The following is a 10,048-nucleotide window of genomic DNA, read 5'->3' as shown; positions in this document are numbered from 1 at the left end:
TCCTCGGAGGTGCGGTGCTCGGGCGGATGGCGGCGCTACTTCTTCGAGTTTGTCTTTCGAGCTCCGATCCTCCTAGAGTTCGTCTATCTGGATGTAGTCGACGGAGCTCCGACGTTGATTTCTGCCGTCTCTTTGGGGCGATAAGGTTAGGGTTTCTCGTCTTGTGGTGAGATTGGGTGACAGATACTTTAGATCTATGCAAGGATTCAATGGCGATGACTGTGGCTTCAGGGCGCTGGCTCTTAGGGGCACATGCACGAAGACTTCCCGGCCGTCATCGACAAGGTCAAGCCTACTCCGGTAGGGGAGCAGCGACAACGGCGCGTCGGCGGCTCGTTCTGGCGGCAATAGTGGTTGTTTGGGGGCCTTGGAATCTCAATGTAATTTTCATTATGTTTGAGATGCTTTGTACTTTTGTCGAACGCATTATACCCTCCAGTAGGCTAGTTGGCAAAAGCAGCAACGGCGGCCTCCTCAGCCGCCTTCTTGTCAGCGGCATCCTTCTTGATGGCGATTCTCTCGATGTCGATGACATGATGATGATAAAGGTGACGCGGGCGTAGTGGATGCAGACGAACAGTGGCGAGCAGTCATGTAGGAAACGCTCCCAAAAACCTAATCGCCCCTCTCCTGTATACAAGATCTGAAGAGGCGGGGTTTCAGAGGCTTGCTCTCCCGTCGACTGTGTACGCGCTGGACGGGATGGGATCACCGACGACAGCAGCAACAAAAGGAACGACAGTGGGCGTGGAGGCAGAAGATGTGATCTGTTTCTCGTGGCGGCTAGGGTTGGCCGACGTCTCACATATATAGGCACGACCGCATGGAGAGACGTGGGTTGGACCCACGTCCGAGTCGGTAACAGCCCATGATCCAACGTCTCAGATCGTGGCTCTGTTGTTAGGGATTCTTCATTCCTGACCGGAAAAAATAAGTGCATAGGTGTGAGCTCGGCTCGGCTCATTTCCACAACTCGCGGCGTGGCGCAACGGGCGGCGGTTGAGGAGCCCGCGGGAACCACTTCTCTTCTCAAGCTCCAATAGCATGTGGAAGAGAATCCCTTAAAGGAGGTCAAACTCCTCTCCAACTAGCAATATGTGACTAAACTTCCCACCATACCCATTGGCATAAACCCACATGGGCCCTAGTAGATTTTTTGAAATTGGTAGATGGGCCTAAGGCCCATCCTATATTGCAACAATCCCCCACCAAATCTTAAGGGCCCATTCTATCCTTTGTTTCAAACACTGTTATGATATACCCGTATTTTAGTGGATACCTGTTAAGGTTGAACTCCACCTAGAGCAAGTAGCCACACTCCTTCACAACTGAACAATGAACTATGCCTTGGATTGTCAGTTTGGCGGAAAGAAGTTTCACTAGTACTAGCTTGTCGAAGGTTGACCCCTCGCGTGGAACATATTAGTCATACTCCTCGCCTGTTCATGAGCTTGATAGAGATCACCCCAATCTCATAGACCATGACCAGCAGTCGGGCAAATATAGATGTGTTCCTCCAAAGATCGCTCTGCAAGATAGCATCTTGCTTATATAAGCTTTGGAACTCGGATCCATTTTTCTCCATAGGCACAATATTAGAAATCCATTCAGCATACATGCAAGGTATAATAAAATTAGTTTTAAGCAAAAGACCAATCTCTTCCTTGATCCAGTCATATATTTTAGGATTAAATCTTCTGGTCGTTTGTTTGTAAGGTCTAAAACCGGTCTTTATAGGCAACCGAGCTCTCGGCTTAAACCCGACATCTCATGATATTCCCATGCAAAGCAACAAACATATTCTTTCAATAGCTCGATTAACTTAGCTTTATAATCGGCTCTCAATTTTTTTACAAACGTCAGCCTAGTAATTGAACCATCTCCAATATCCATCTCCTCTAATGGATCGTCTGATGTAAAACCTTGTCCTAAGTTATCCATATCATCTAACTCTTCTATAGACTCATACATATCGTTCTCATTGGACCGATATTCTAAAGACGCTTTTGTAACACTCTGAGTTAGAATCCATTTAAATACATCATACCTTGGAGCCGATTACCACCAACTGGTTTTAAAGAAACAAGTACAAAACCACTTTTTGTAGCATTGAGAAAATCAAATTCTGATAAGTCGTGCCCCATCAAGCAAGTAGCATTGGGATGTTGACGATCCACCGAATGCATCGGCCAAAGCAACACGAGCCAAATTATCCGCATGAATGACTTCCACCTCATCATCAACCCATTGAATTAAAAATTGGTGCATAGTAGATGTCACGCATTGGTTTGCATGAACGCAATCACGACCTAATATCACATTGTAATTACCTTGCACCTGGCGACAAAGAACATGGTAGGCAAAGTTTTGCTTCCCATCGTAAGCTCCACATATATAACTCCTTTGGCTTCAGTTTTCTCTTGGCCTTCAAATCCATTAAGCACCATGTTGGTCTTTATCAACTCTTCATCACGCAGTCCCAATTTTTTGAAGACCAAATATGGCATAAGATTCACCACAACACCACCATCAACAAGCATTCTAGCAACAGGTGATATGTTAATATGACCTTTAAGGAACAATGGCTTCAAGTGCGTCACATGTTCTTTTGGCTTCTCGAATATAGCATTTTTAGGGCCATAATCCAGCTGAGCTACTTCCCCTTCTTCATGCATAGCACAAAATTCAACGAGTAAGTAATACACCATATTAATACCCGTACCTTCATGAACCGGTGTAGACCCATAATCCAGCATATCATCTCCATACTCAAGCATGCCCACCGACTCCGAAATATATGCAAGTGAAGATGAAGTAATGGGTGAAGTGGACGATGTAATAGCGGCCACATCGTCCTCCGTTGGTGGCGTAGGTGCTGCTATGATCAATGCAGAAGCTACTACGTTTTCCTTTTGCTTAGGCTTCCACACTTGTTTTGCGGCCATCATTGGACGAGTTTCATTGAACAATTTATCCCTTTGCTTTTCTGCTTCTAGTTCTATTTTCTCGTGGCTCCTCATGCATTGCAATCTCCTTGATTGTGTCTTGGTCAGACCAAGAGGACACCACTTAGGATGATTATATTTTGGATCCCTCGGCTTGGCCTTGCTTGTACTAGCTTCATGATCATTAGCCATGTGACCTTGCTGGACAACAACCACATCTTTATTAGAATTAGCCATATTATCGACAATAATCGGCTCTTTGATCATTAATTCTTTACTGCCTATAATATCTTCAACACTAGTACTCTTCCCCTTTTGCTTGCTAGGATCTTAAATTTCAACACTTGGTGATTTACCACGCAACTCTGCCTATGTTGTCTCAACGTAGCCGATCCAAGCCCGGGTAAAGCAGGAGGGTTGTGATAGGCTTGGCGAGCTAATGTAAAAACTCAGCCACTCTTATGGAGATGAAACCCAAAATATTTTCATTGGGGCGTAACCCTCTTAGCGACGCACCACATCGAAACCCGAATGTGGTGTTAAATGGGCAAGGGTCAGGCCATCACCCCCAGGTGGCACACCGTATCTTGATCTGGATACGGTGTCAAGTGAGCGAGGATCGGCTCGTCGCATCCCTAGTGGCGCGCTACATCGGTGCATAGATGTAGTGGAAAATGAGCAAGGGTCTTCGCATTTGACTCGACGAGTGTGAAGGGTAAGGAAGCTAGCCGAGCCTAGGAGGATTCGCGTAGGTAGCTAGAACGTAGGGTCTCTAACGGGGAAGCTTCGGGAGCTAGTTGATGCAACGGTGAGGAGAGTTGTTGATATCCTTTGCGTCCAAGAAACCAAATGAAGGGGCCAAAAGGTGAAGGAGGTGGAGGATACCAACTTCAAGCTGTGGTACACGAGGACAACTGCAAACAAAAATGGTGTAGGCATCTTGATCAACAAGAGCCTCAAGTATGGAGTGGTAGACGTCAAGAGACGTGGGGACTGGATTATCCTAGTCAAGCTGGTAGTTAGGGACTTAGTTCTCAATGTTATCAGCGCGTATGCCCCGCAAGTAAGCCACAATGAGAACACCAAGAGGAAGTTCTGGCAAGGCCTGAAGGACATGGTTAGGAGTGTACTGATCGGCGAGAAGCTCTTCATAGGAGGAGACCTCAATGGCCACGTGGGTACATCTAACACAAGTCTTGAAGGGGTGCATGCACTACTAGGGAAAACCCTATAGGTAGACGCTTACTAGTAGCACACTATATTGACCTACGTGACTGCTAATTACTAGTAGCATGCTATATTAGCCCCTCGCTACTAGTAAATATTACTGGTAGTGCATGGCGAAAAAACGCGCTACTGGTAAATATCTCCCACGGATAGGGCATAGTAGTAACGTGGGTTATAGAACCTGCGCTACTACTAGTTGAATAGCTATAGCGCAGGTGAGACACCCCACACTACTACTAGCGATGCACAACCCACCACCCACCACACGATCCACTCCCGCCCCACCAAACTCTTCCTCAACCTAACCTCAACTCCCGGTCAAACTCTCTCCTCCATGATCTCGTCGCCGCCACCACCATCCACGTTGGGATGAGACCAAGGGGGAGAATTGACGACTAGGAAAAATTAATACGAGTCGGGAGAACGAGGCGTCAAATCTGGCCGTACATCGGCCGCTATCTAGCATGCATCCAGTGTATTAAGTTCATGGAGAAATGGAGTAATGCAATAAGAATGATGACATGATGTAGACAAGATCTATTCATGTAGGAATAGACCCCATCTTGTTATCCTCAATAGAAACTATACATATGTGTCTTTTCCCCTTCTGTCACTGGGATTGAGCACCGTAAGATCGAACCCATCACAAAGCACTTCTTCCCATGGCAAGAAAAATTGATCTAGTCGGCCTAACTAAACCAAAGATTCGAAGAAGAAATACGAGGCTATAAGTAATCATGCATATAAGAGATCAAGGTAACCCTACCCCCCCTCCAGCGCTGCATTTTCCTCTATGGTCCGTGCGATCGATGCGATTCTGGTAGCCTCAGTGTTGGGCGGTGCCCCCGTTGGTTGCTAGGGTTAGGAGGAGGGTTTGATCCTAGGGCTGAATCGATTGGATTGGATGGAGCTTTGCTCTGTGCATCGCAAATATGAGATTATTAGCCAAGGGCTTGCCTTCGGAAATGGGATAGCTGATTTGCTGGTTAAGCGCCTTGATTATTCTTCTGGTTTGGTCTGTGTCACGCTTGGCCTGGGCCGAGCCAGAGATTTACCAAGGTTTTGGGTTCAGAGACGTTATTGAGAATGTGGGTGGCCACTACCGCAAGTAGTTCCTATTGTTTGTTTTTTTATCCCAGTTCGGTATCCATTGCCACTCGTTACCAATTAGTGTTCCACTTGCTTGTCTCTTTGTTGGCCGATAACTACATTAGATGTGTCTTAATTTTTATCTCAGTTCGGTTTTCTCTCAATTTTTATACATCTATATCCCCTCCTATGATGCTAGCTGAAGCAGCTAATTGAGTTATTTTGGGATATTTTATGCACTTTTCTGTTGAGTGCCTTTGTTTTAAACTATGAGATATGCCTATGTTTAATTCTGCAATCTAAATGCAATCTTATGTTGTTCCACCGAGATTGATTTTGGAAATGTGTATATCTAATGTTTCTTACTGCAGCTTTAAGCTTCACTGTCATCTAACTTTATCTAGTTAATTTTTTTATCTATCTTTGAACCTATAAAAATGGGTGATCTGTACACTTGTCGTTTCCTACATGTGTTTCCTGGACATGTCTAAAGTTTTTATAAGAAATGGAGTTCTCAGCTCGGGCAATCGTAGGATGAGTAGACACATACTACATACGATTTGAGATGTATATGTATGCAATTTCATCCTTTGCTAAAAATGTCCTATACAATGTTAGACTTTGTGAAGCCACAATGAGCTAGGGGTTGCACCGCAGGAGCATAGCATGTACAAGTACTGAACATTGAAGATTGCATTGCAGCTCATCAATATGCCTTCCTTGCAATCTTTGAAGCTTGTTAAATTCGGAAGTGTTATTTTTTCTGTACAAGTTTGTTTGTGTCGAGTACTTGCTAATTGATGTTTTGAGGGGTGCTCATATACTTCCTCGGCAACATGGGAAGTTTTCACATTTGGTCTAGTTGTCTCTATGGGTTAGCGATTTAGCATACATGTTGTAATCAGGTTTCACATTTGCTTCTCTAACAGTAAGGTCTGTTTTCATTCATAGGTAGAAGATAGCGACAGAGTGGGAATGTTTGTGCAGAGATCTTACCTCGATCTTATCACGGCTGCGCACAATATGAAACAGAATTGGCCTAAAATAGGGAGCTACAAGATAAACTTTTAAAGGTTGGTTCCATTTTTTGTATATGTCCTTGTACACTCCTATATTCTCCCATGATTGAAGTCTGCAATGCTTATGGGGCAATCTTTGTTAGTAGGTTAAGACCTCACTGTTTCCTTCAACGAAGAGATTTGAAGAGTTGCAAAAGGTAATTTTGGGGTGAATTTCCATTGTCGTAGGATAATGAGATGTTGAAGCGGCAGACTGGATCCATGACACCGAAGTGCAATTGCGGCAGATTATCTCTATCTTTCCTTTCTATTTTTCTTATTATTGAGTGAGAACAGATAGAATGAGGAACTGTGTGATAGTAGATACAACAACCATAGTGAAAATAAACTTATGCTTGCAATTGTTAATGACATACATACTTGCATGTTCTTTGAAGTGGTCATTCATGAGTAGTAATGCATAATGAGGTTTTCTGGCTCATTTATTGCCTTTAGTGTCTGGTTAACCATGAAATAGGGGCCCAACAGTGCTCACTATTATGTTTACCGGGAACTGTATGCATAAAATGGAATTGGTGGATTTTATTTTTATAACTCCAAATTAGTTAGCAGTAGCGTGGGAAACAAATGCGCGCTACTAGTATTTAGGATACTAGTAGCGTGTGGTACTATAGACATGCTACTACTACTTGTTAGTAGTAGCGTGGGTGCGAAGTAGTAGTAGCGCGGGTTGCACCCACGCTACTAGTAGCGTGGTTCCACCCGTGCTACTACTAATTTTTGGCTGTAGCGCGATAGTAGTAGCATGGGGACCTGATGTGGCTTGAACTACGTCGGTATTTCTCCAAAGAGGAAGGGATGATGCAGGATAACTACGGTAGGTATTTCCCTCAGTGATGAGACCAAGGTTATCGAACCGATAGGAGAACCAAGCAACACTATGTAAATGGTACCTGCACACAAAGAACAAATACTTGCAACCCGACGTGTTGAAGGGGTTGTCAATCCCTTTCGGGTAACGGTGCCAGAAATTGCCAAGTTGTAGGGATAAAAATTGTGACAGATTGGATAAATAGATCTCGATAAAATGCGAAATATAAAAATAAAGTGCAACAAAGTATTTTTGGATTTTTGATAATACAAATCTGAAAAATAAAAGATGCAAATAAAAGAAAAGGCAAATAGAAATGTAGATCTGAAAATATATGATGAGAAAATAGACCCTGGGGCCATAGATTTCACTACTGGCTTCTCTTGAGAAAAAAAGCATACAGTGGGTAAACAAATTATTGTTGGGCAATTGATAGAACTTCAAATAATTATGAAGGTATCCAGGCAATGATCATTATATAGGCATCACGTCCAAGATTAGTAGACCGACTCCTGCTTGCATCTACTACTATTACTCCACACATCGACCGCTATCCAGCATGCATCTAGTGTATTAAGTTCATGGAGAAACGGAGTAATGCAATAAGAACGATGACATGATGTAGAAAAGATCTATTCATGTAGGAATAGACCCCATCTTTTTATCCTTAATAGCAACGATACATACGTGTCATTTCCCCTTCTGTCACTGGAATTGAGCACCGTAAGATCAAACCCGTCAAAAATCACCTCTTCCCATGGCAAGAAAAATCGATCTAGTCAACCTAAATAAACCAAAGATTCGAAGAAGAAATACGAGGCTATAAGTAATCATGCATATAAGAGATCAAAACTCAAAAATTTCGTGGATAAAATAGATCTGACCATAAACTCAAAGTTCATCGGATCCCAACAAACACACCGCAAAAAAGAGTTACATCAAATAGATCTCCAAGAGACCATTGTATTGAGAATCAAAAGAGAGAGATGAAGCCATCTAGCTACTAACTGCGGACCCGTAGGTCTACAATGAACTACTCACGCATCATCGGAGAGGCACCAATGAGGATGATGAATCCCTCCATGATGGTGTCTAGATTGGACCCATGGTTTTTGGAACTTGCGGTGGCTGGAATTATGTTTTGTCGACTCCCCTGGGGATTTTGGATTTTCAGGGTATTTATAGAGCAAAGAGGCGGTGCGGGAGGCAGCCGAGGTGGGCACAACCCACTAGGGCGCACCTGGGCCCCCAGGCGCGCCCGGGTGGGTTGTGCTCCCCTGGGAGCCCCCCTCTGGTACTTACTTGGCCCAACTTGTGTCTTCTGGTCCATAAAAAATCTCCAAAAAGTTCCGCTATGTTTGGACTCAGTTTGGTATTGATTTTCTGCGAAGTAAAAAACAAGCAAAAAAACAACAACTGGCACTGGGTACTATGTCAATAGGTTAGTCCCAAAAAATGATATAAAGTTGCTATAAAATGATTGTAAAATATCCAAGAATGATAATATAACAACATGGAACAATAAAAAATTATAGATACATTGGAGACGTATCAGGACCTGCGATACTACTAGCTAGTTTACCCACGCTACTAGTAGCCTTTTCCCTAGTAGTGATGCGGGCTTTCGCTATGGCATCCCGAAGCAAGAAGGATAAGATGTTTTAAGCTTTGCTCTAGCCTACGACATGATCATAGCTAACACCCTCTTTAAAAAGAGAGAATCACATATGGTGAATTTTAGTAGTGGCCAACACTCTAGCCAGATTGATTTCATCGTCTTGAGAAGAGAACATAGGCGTGCGTGCCTAGATTTTAAGGTGATACCTGGAGAGAGTGTTGTCTCTTAGCATAAGCTGGTGGTTGTCGACTTCCACTTTTGGATTTGTGTCTAGCGGGATAAGCATGCCAAATTCGCTAGAACGAAGTGGTGGAAGCTTAAGGGGGAGGTAGCTCAAGCGTTCAAGGAGAGGGTCATTAAGGAGATCCCTTGGGAGGTAGGAGGGGATGCAGACAATGTGTGGATGAAGATGGCAACTTACATTTGTAAGGTGGCCTCGGAGGAGTTTAGAGTGTCTAGGGGAAGGAAAAGCGAAGCTAAGGATACTTGGTGGTGGAATGATGATGTCCACACTACAAAACAAAGACACATCCATGACATTTTGGGTCGAACAATTTTTTTTCTGTCATGCTTATGACACTGCTGCTAACTGAAGCCGATCAAACCTGCTGCCTCCTTCCCTTAATGAACAGTGAGTGTTGTTGGGGGGGTTTGGATGAACAGTTCCCAGTGGGGGGTTGGATGAACAAGACCCCGTGGTAGTAGAGGCCGTTGCCGCTGGATGAACATGATCCCGATCGATCGAGTCGGTTGGCACTACAAAAAAAAGACACATCCGCGACATTTTGGGCCGAACAATTTTTTTTCTGTCATACATATGACACTTCTATGACGATAATTGTGACAAAACCCGGTATCATCATAGATGTGGTGGGCTCCTACTTCTATGACAAAAAATCATGATAGAAAATGGGCTTTTCGTCCTGGGCGGGCCGGAGACGCAGCTGCATGACATTCTTTGGGCCGTCCATGACGGAAAAAACCGTGGTAGAAGCGAGGGGGAGGAAAATTTCGGGGAGTTCCCGGTTACGGTGGGAGGTCAGGGGACGAGCGATGCGTGTTTCTCTCGTACACGTACGCGCGTGTGTGCGAGGCGTTGGCTCTAACTGAACCCGAGCAAGGCATTGGTCTCTAACTGAACCCGAGCAATTGCACTGCAGGCTACGTGTTACTGAACCCGAGCGATCGATCGATGGCTGTTAACTGAACCTGATCGAGCGATTCCTTGGCTACTACTGCTAACTAAAGCCGATCGATGCTGCCTCTGGATGAACAGTGA

Source organism: Triticum dicoccoides, chromosome 4A, assembly GCF_002162155.2.
Source record: "Triticum dicoccoides isolate Atlit2015 ecotype Zavitan chromosome 4A, WEW_v2.0, whole genome shotgun sequence".
Taxonomy (NCBI): domain Eukaryota; kingdom Viridiplantae; phylum Streptophyta; class Magnoliopsida; order Poales; family Poaceae; genus Triticum; species Triticum dicoccoides.
The sequence above is the reverse complement of the archived record's forward strand: the minus strand, read 5'-3'. Positions refer to the sequence as shown.